The sequence below is a fragment of the Boleophthalmus pectinirostris genome, unplaced genomic scaffold (assembly GCF_026225935.1).
Source record: "Boleophthalmus pectinirostris isolate CB_2022bp ecotype Guang Dong unplaced genomic scaffold, ASM2622593v1 HiC_scaffold_18, whole genome shotgun sequence".
Taxonomy (NCBI): domain Eukaryota; kingdom Metazoa; phylum Chordata; class Actinopteri; order Gobiiformes; family Gobiidae; genus Boleophthalmus; species Boleophthalmus pectinirostris.
Window position 1 is genome coordinate 35,567,751 of NW_026571133.1, and position 9,224 is coordinate 35,576,974.

The 9,224-nt window shown below is 38.8% G+C and overlaps 1 long non-coding RNA gene across 1 annotated transcript; it reads right to left on the reverse strand.

Moving 5' to 3' along the window:
* Positions 1–3,437: 3,437 nt before the first annotated feature.
* LOC129408990 (uncharacterized) lies at positions 3,438–4,628 on the reverse strand. Its single transcript, XR_008632220.1, has 4 exons — positions 4,522–4,628; positions 3,963–3,997; positions 3,730–3,881; positions 3,438–3,535 (listed from the first exon to the last, which is right to left on the reverse strand). It is a non-coding gene; the product is annotated as an uncharacterized LOC129408990 (long non-coding RNA).
* Between the last annotated feature and the right edge of the window lie 4,596 nt (positions 4,629–9,224).

Consider the following 9,224-nt stretch of genomic DNA (forward strand, 5'->3'; position numbering starts at 1 on the left):
AATGTTTGGTGAATTTTATCAAGGGGAAAGACGTTATTGCCCTTCTGCCTACGGGATTTGACGCATTACATACGTCACGAACAAATAGCAGCGATTGGTTAAATAAAAAAGTACCCACCTACCGGACCTACCGTTGAGCGAACAAATCCTAATGCTGTGAGGTCAGACAGTTTCCTTAAAGTGAAACCGGTTGATGAATCATGCTATAAAACTGTTCCTTTTGAGCTTTAAACCATGTTACAATGTTCTTACCTCCTCAGAAAATACCCAGAATTGTGTGAGTATGTTTTTTGTTTGCTTTTTCACACATGTTTAAGTAATCCCAGTTTATTAGTCTGTCTACATCTCCAAAGCTCAAAATGTTCTGTTTTGTGACGTCATGCAGTGGTAAATTCCAAGTTAACAGCTACCGTTTAACTTCATTTCAGGAGAGATTGGCAACTCCAGGTCTGAAATTATTCAAATGATTCCAGTGAAGGTGTATGAAGTTTAAAAATGCAGTGGAGCACTTCCTGTATTCCATGACATCACAAGGTTGAACACAGGGTTTCCGTCTGAGAGAAGAACAAACAAACAAAAACACAACTCCATGTATGTCTGTGATAAGGAAACATCATTATAACACAGAAGAGAAAACAGCGTAAAACAGGCCCTGATAGTTGCCGGGAGGTGCATTATTTCCCCATTTAACTTCACTGTGTCACATGCCAGCTCTGTGTTTTTTGCTGTGTCTCAGTATCTCAAGCCTCATTCCCCAAACTGCAGCTTTAGCACGGTGGAGGAGCGAGGGACTGAACCTGGCTCAGTCCGGTAATCACCACAAAACACACGGCGTTTGTGTGGATCTGCAGACACTCACACCTGACAGACATCCCTGCGCTGGTGAGCCAAATGAGCCAGAGGACATGAAAACTGTTCACAACTTTACTACAAGAAATGTTTTCGTTCCAATGCATAGGAAACAGAGAGAAAATGATGCATGACTAAAGTGTAGTGTAAAAGCATGAGGCGGTTCACGTTTCAGTAGGCTGCCAGATAAAATACAGTTGCTCTCTTCATATATTCCTGTTCTCTGGTTAATGTTGCAACATTTTCTGGTCTGTTATAATGTTGTCTCTTCATCCCAAACATGCCTGAAGTTCTGAATTTTATGTTTTATTCACACAAGTTCAACACACAAGCCCTGCATATTTTAGGCTGAATTCCTCTCTCAAATGGAAAACACTCTATTCCAACTTGTGATGTGATGTAGTAATACAGGAAGTGCTCCACCTCCACTGGAATCATTTGAATAATTTCAGACCTGGAATCATAGGCGGAGTCTGCGGGGGTCAGGGGTGGCACTGCCCTCTCCAGTGGCTGAAATATGTCACGCCATTGAGTCTATAATATGGCCAATACAAATATTTACTTTTTTAAATGTATTAATATTTTAAATATGTCAATAAAATAAAAAGATTGTATGAAATAAATATTAATCCTAGTAAACCAAGACTGAACCAGGACTGAACTAGGACTAAACCAGGACTAAAACAGGATTGAACCAGGTCTGAGCTAGGTCTCAACCAGGAATAAACTTGGACTTGAGAGAGTGAGGGGGGGAGAACCCAAGCCCATGGAGCAGGGTGTCTGCAAATCGCGATCGGGCAGCGGCTGCGCTTAGCTCCGTGGAGTGTGGAGCTCCGCGCTGGTCCTTTCTCCAACGGTCACCCAAAACATCCGGGCCCATCCCAACACTCAGCCCTTGTTCAATTTTGGTTTAGTCCTGTTTTAGTCCTGGTTCAGTCCTGGTTCAGTCCTGGCAGTGTAGCCCTGCGTACCATGTCCACTATACCCTGTTCACGTGTGATGCTCGGTGCAGTTTGGCTTTATGGGAGGCTTATGAACAGTCCTGTTGTATGTCTAATAGTATGATAACTATTCTGTGTAATGTCACAAAATAGTTCTAATGCACAGCGGTGTGGACAGTAAAGCCATAATTTTACTGTACAGGGTAAGGCTTTTCCTTACTGTGCAAATGGCAATATGCATATTAAATCTTGAATCGAGTGCGTATGTTTGTTTACACCCTCTAGCGCAAAAGTCAAACTCCGCCTTTGCCCGGAATTGCCAATCTTTGCTGAACTTAAGGTAAAAGGAGCTGTTAACTTGAAAACTACCACTACATGACATCAGGTGGAACTGAGCATTTTGGACTTTGGACATCTAAACTATAAAGAAAGGATTACTCAAACATGTGTCACTTAAAAAAAACACCACTCCAGGTCTGTTTTTGAGGAGGTAACAGCATTATCACATGGCTAAAAGCTTACAAGATTTGCATAATATAGGACTTAAAATAGCCAATCACAAAAACAAATGAAATTGTTTTTTGTGTTTGGAAAATGGACTACTATTAACAGGCAAAACCAATCCTCATTTGTATCTATACTCCAAAATACAGTAAATAATGAGATTTCAACGTTGTTAAACTTGTAAAAACTGAGTATGGCTTGATTTTGATCATGCACTGTAAACCCAAATTAGTAATCATTACTAAAACCGCGCGTGGTAAGTGATTGCACTGGGATGTCTAGTTTTTACAACATCAAAAACTAAACAAATCGAGCTCTGTTTACATAAAATCTTCTGTCCAAGATAACCCATTACTAAAGAACTTAAGTTTCTAAAACTAATGTTTACAAGTAATTAACTAACCATTACTTGTGTATTACAGTAATCAGTACTTATTTTTATCAGTATGTATTTCTGATATTTATGAGTATTTATTGAATATGTTTATTAATTATAATAATTAGATGCAAATTATACATCATATTATTTTTTTAATAATTGACATAAAATGACAATTTTTTTCTCACAAATTTATTGCAAAAATAGTGCAATAAACTGAATAAACCTGAATAAAGTGCAGTCTTCTGTTTGTTCCCTGTAACAGCATTTGCTTTTGTGTTTTACATTTCACAATTCAAACAAGGGGTTATAAGGGTTGTCAGCTTGTCCATAACAATTTCACCCTCAATGATGATTTTCAGGCAGCTGGGGGAAGATCTGGTGTTGGAAGAGAGACACCTTCAGATTTACTAACAAGATCCCAATGTCCATTTGGCGAAAGGATTCATCACCATCCTAAAGAAAAACAAAAAAATTAATGCCAGAAACATAACCATTAGTGAATGAAATTACTGAACTACAACAGACTCAATAAGAATGACAAAACATAAATTGTATGAAATTAAATTTATGCTGACATGATAACTGATAAATGTTCAAACAAATATTTGAAAATCAATAATAACCTGACTTTAAGATAAATAATATTCATGGAATGGCTGAAGCTCGTAATGTATAGACTACTTGTCAGTTTTGGCATATTCAAATTATACAATAAATGTCACATTCTAAAAGTTTCACATTACAAACAAAATGTACACTTACAAAGCTTCTAGATTTGAAGAATTCAGTGGGACTTGTCTCCGAGTAAGTAAGGAAGACCTCTTAGTGTGACTGTCCTTTTTTCAGTAGAATCCAGTGACTGTAAGACAGAAAATGGATACTGTATGATAAATTAAAAGAAATAAACACTTTTGTAAATATACATTTAACCATTAACATGAACTATGTATTTTAATAAAAATGAATTATCTTTTTATCCATTTTAGATTAACTATGTTATGAACTTATGCTTTTACTACACGTGTATTTTTATCCGGGTTACAAAAGTTTTACCTGTATTTGCTGCAAAAGCTGTGCCAACTGTCACCCACGTTGCCCCTCTTAGCTTTAAAACTTTCAATAAAATGGGTAGTGTGGTTATCAAGGGCAGAATAAAATTCCTGGTGCAGGTCTTTTCCCACAATCCTTTTGAATTCCAGACAAATCTAAAAAAAAAAAAAAAAAGAAAGAAATTAGTGTTCTGTAGTGTCTGAGGTAGTAACCTCTCTTATCACAGCTGAACTCACAGTATTTACAGCTCCACAGCATGTTGGGTAGTCACCTGTAAAACAGAAAATATGTTTTAGTGTTTAATTCCAACCAAAGCTTTTATGCAATTTTGTGGTGATAATCTAAAAACTTGAACTCCAAACTCTCCATTTGCACCCACGATTTTAGATTTTAGAACAATCATATAGCAAACAACGAAAACGAGTCTCGATTAAAAAAAAGGCGCGGTGCACACGGTGTACGTGAGTAGTTCTATGGGTTCATGCGTCGTTAAACCGCCACCCGCCCGAATTTGATTAAAATAGTATTTTTCGTCGCGTCATCCGCCCGAGCCGCGGTTTAGCCGCGGAGTCCGCCCTCCGCGCATCTCTACCGGGCCGGTAAAGATGCCGGTAGTACCGGCTCAGACACCGTTAACTGTTAGCATTAGCTGTTCTCTGTTAGCGGCTAACAGATGCTAGCGAGCGCATCGTGACCACAAGTTCACTTCACTTTAGTCTTATTTGGCTGCAAGCGTCAACCAATGTCACCAACTATTCAGTCTCACGGGAACATAAACCATATTTATTCACTTACCATATGATGATAAAGCAGACTGACGCTGAATTGCAGCCAACAGTCCGAGCAGAAGTCAAATGTGGTTTGGTGCAGTTTGGGAGTGTTCAGGTGCCACGCCTCTCCCTTCACCGGTAAAAACATACAAGTGTGAGCCGTCTCCACTCAGAGCCATTAGTACAGCAAATACTAGTTTAAAATAGTTTACAATTCACACTTTGTTTAGTAATGGTCCCGCCTTTTGCAAAATATTAAAAAGATTAGTAATATTAGCATGGCTTAATATGTAAAAGAAAATTTGGGTTTACAGTGTGGAGACTTGGCGACGATCACGCCAACGCTCTCAGTGGCTGTGTTTACATCGACTAATGCCAGATTCGTACCAAATACTAATCCCAGTGAGCCAAATGAGCCAGAGGAGATGAAAAACTTTGGGAACTTTGCTGCAAGAAATGTTTTTTTGTTGAAATGCATAGGACACGGAGGGAAGATGATACGTTCTATAGCTAAGTGTGTTTCAGGAGGTTGCCAGATAAAAATCCAAATCCACTTTATTTATATAGTACATTTTACAAACAAAGCAGTTTCCAAAGCGCTGCACAGAGACCATAAAATAAAGATAGAGAAAAATGTGATCATACCAGTCCTAAAACAATAAAACCATTAAAAATCAAATAAAAGCAAAACAATAAAATAACAATAAATAAGTAAATAAAACAAAAACACAGAGGACCACACAACTCACGCCGTGTAAAAGCCAGAGAATAAAAGTGGGGTTTAAGACGAGACTTGAAAAAATCCAGTTGCTTTATTCCTCTTTGTCTGCCTCTGTTTTCTGGTAGTTGATATTCTTAAAGCTGCATTATGTAACTTATATCTCTTGCATTTGTTCAATTACAGGTGTTTTAGTGCTCGAAAATACCTTCAAAGATGCAAATTCTCACCATGTGCAGGCTTGCTTCTCCACAGATCTGACCATTAATCTATCTCCATTGTGATTACCAGGTTTAGAGACGAGCAGGGGACCAGAAACGTTACATAGTGCACCTTTAAAATTATATATTGATTTAAAATAGGTAATGGCAAAAACAAATTAATCTGAATTGTTTTTGTGTTTGGAAAATACTACAATTAATACGCAAAACTGATCCCCATTTGAATCAATACTCTTGTTAAATGCATTAGAAAATGAGATTTCAGTGTTGTTAAAGTTGTTAAAACTTTAATATTGCCTGATTATGATTATGGAGACTTGGCTACAATCACCCCGACTCTCTCAGTGGCTGTGTTTACATCGACTCATGCCAGATTCATACCAAATGCTAGATCTGGAGTGCAGATCTGTGGTAAGAATTTGAAAAGGAATTCTTTTTTCCTGGACACAACAGTAGTTTGGAGCAGTTTTCAGGTAATTAGACAAATATTACAGCATGAGCTCTTACTTAACTTAAATATGCACTGCAGTATATTGTAGTTGGTATAAAAGGCAGTCTGCAAGTATGTGCCGACCCTGCTCCATACTGAGTGTAAACCTGGCATGAGACAAAACAGAAGTACTGCTCTACACTGACATGTTTTAAACTACATGCAAAACCATGACAGAAGAAAGTACAGAGTAAGAACAGAGGCAGGGGTGGACCAACATCGCACAGCCAACACGGTCTAATCCCAAATGAATGTTAGAGACACATCAGGCAGGTTTGTAGATAAAAATTAGTTCTCACATTGACTGAAGCCACATTGGCTTCTGACATATAAATTAAGTCTTTTGAACTTCTCTTTGACAGGAACAGATTCAAAAGATTCAAATCCCATAAAAGAGCTGAGTTTTTTGTCTTTCTACTTTGCCTTTTTATACACGCAAAAAAATATTTGCAAATATCCTGTGAAATGTGTAATTTTTTTGCCAGGTAATGTCACACAGGGCAGTGAGTGCAGGTAAAGAGACTTACTTTACACAGACTTATAATGGGCACAGACTGTCAGTCTAAACACAGGAAGCTCAAAATAACTATAATGAATATTTAGTGCAGCACTATTATCACACACACAAGACACGTTTCAGGCACTTACCAGCTCTGTTTCAGGTGTTAGAAGATTTCTTAGAGTCCATTATATTTGACCTGTATGCTAATCGCAAATGCTAATAATTCATTAGCATTTTATTAGTTTCTCGCTTCAAAGAACCCACATGTGCATTTTAAAATGCAGCTGTAGTTTGTACGATGTCATTTGTATAAATGTTCACACCACAGCTGATCGCTCAGATATTTAAGCAGTTTATGCAGATTCTCTTGGGCACTGAATGTTTACATTAGGACTTGAAGCAGTATATAGCCGCCGGTGATATATAGGTCACATGTCAGGCCTGAACTGTTAGTGACCTGGTTTTGTAAGTTGTGCATTATAATCTTAAGGTCTTATATTTTACAAATTGCCATACCTCCTCAAAAACATATCTGGAGCTGTGATTTGTTTCATTTGCACATTTCTGAGTCACCCTTTATTATTAGGCCGTCTACATCTCCAAAGCTCAAACTGTTCTGTTCTACATTGGGATTGTAAATTCTTTGACTGAAATCATCCAAATGATTCTGGTGAAGGTGGATGGAGTTCAAAAACACTGTGGAGCTCTCCCTGTATTACCAAATGACATCACAAGTTGGAACAGATTGTGTGAACCAAACAAAACACAGCTCCAGGTATGTTTGTGATGAGGAAACAACATAACATAGATCAGAAAATATTGTAATACATAATAAGAATACAGCCCGACTGAAGTTAGAAGACAGCACAGAACATGGCAAAAATGACTGAATTGTACCATAACTTCAGCACAAGCAACGCACCGACTTTTGGCTAATGACTTCCCCCGCGACAACCAAAGCTCTCCGCCAAGCCGCATTTCAGCACCGCTCCAGGACATGTGTGGATGACCTAACAGCCAGAGAGCAGACTTCGAGGAGGAGGCCTGGAAGAACTGGGCGAAATGAACTCGGTGGAGCTTCAAAGCGGCCAAGTCTGGAGCCAGGGAGCACGCTGAGTGGATACTGACAGCTTTCAATTCACAGTGGCATGTATGAAGCGCTCCAACCATCACAGAGGAGCCGGAGCACAGCCTGGATCAGGTGACAGTCCCTTCAGGGCATCAATCCAAAGAGCCTGCGTGTGCGGAGCCGGCTGACAGGCTGACATCCGTGGAGCGCTGTGAACTACAAGGGAAATGTTAAGTACGGCTCTACCAGCATGGTGGATGTCCCCGAATGTGCAGTGGCCAATTCAGCCGGGGTAAGTGCCAAGGCGAGGGTTTCCAATGTGAGCGGACAGGAAGTGGATAATCACGTTTGGTATTTGGAGATATTTTGGAAAGCGCTTCGTCTGGGAATTAGTGATGTGTGATAGCAGGGTTTTTTTGTTTTCATCTGATACCAAGTAACACTATGGCCTGTATTGTCATGTAGAATTGTTACAGAGTTTGTATTCAAGTCCACTGATACTCCTCTACTATGAAAGGAGTACTTTGAAACATTTTAAACATAAAGACTTTATCAAATTAGTGGGAAAATGGAAATGGAATGTCTTTGTGTTGAGTAGTTTTCAAATGCCAAATGTATTTCAGTGAATTCAATTAGAAAGATTCCTTCTTGATAGTGACAAATTAAGATATGAAGCTGTAGTTTATATGCAACCATAGACCATGTCTCTTACTTTTTCCTCTCATCCAACCACTTCAATTTATATCCATTTTGTAAATGCATTCCATCCACTAACTAAATAATTTGTCGGTAAATACTCATATATGGTGTCACAAAAAGTGGCCATAGCAGCTTGTCAAAGCCTGGTGTCATCAGATGTCAGAAGCAATGAAGGACAGGGGCTGGTTAGTACCTGGGAGACCACTGGGAATACCAGATGGCAGTGGCAAAAACTGCCATTGTGTCTTTAAGTAATTGCATAGTACGAATGTAGTGTGTGTGAGTGTTGGTGGTGGTCAGAGGGGCCAATGGCGCAGAGTGGCAGTCTTGCTTCTGTCAGTCTGCTCTAGGGCTAGGGTTGGGCAGTATCCAAATTGTGATACCATTAAACCATCTCAGGATTTTACTGGGGTATGCAGTATTACCGTATTACCAAAATGTACTGAAAAGTTTCACATGAACCATCTCTAACACGATACACGCACAGAACAGACTCACCATCAGCTGCACATCCTCTGTCACAGAAAAAAACACACAGATTCCACTGAGTCATGTCCTTTAGTCCGACAGAATCTGAACCACATCAGCACACAAGGAAAGAGCTGTTTTTAACACAGCTTTATAGTTTATGCAAATGGAGCCATGTGGTTTTAAGTTTAGTTTCTGTTAAACATAAACAAATGTGTGCCTGAAGCCAAAATGCTGCCAAATTGCAGAAGTACTGGTAGTTTACAACTACTAGTAATAGTTTTTTTTTTTTTTGGTTTTTTTTTCTTGTCTTGGTCTCCATTATGAGCTGTCACGTGACAATGGAACGAAACAAATCGAACATCATTTCCCCATGCCATTAAAAGAAACATTATAGTCACTATTAGTTTTAAATCGTGATAGCATTACATCAAAAATACAACCGCACATTCATTTGTACTGAGCAAACACATTTAGGTATGAATAAATTATATTATATTACGTCCTTATTCGCTGCAGATGTTTTTAATGACGGTAATGAAACTGGTACCGTTGCTACTT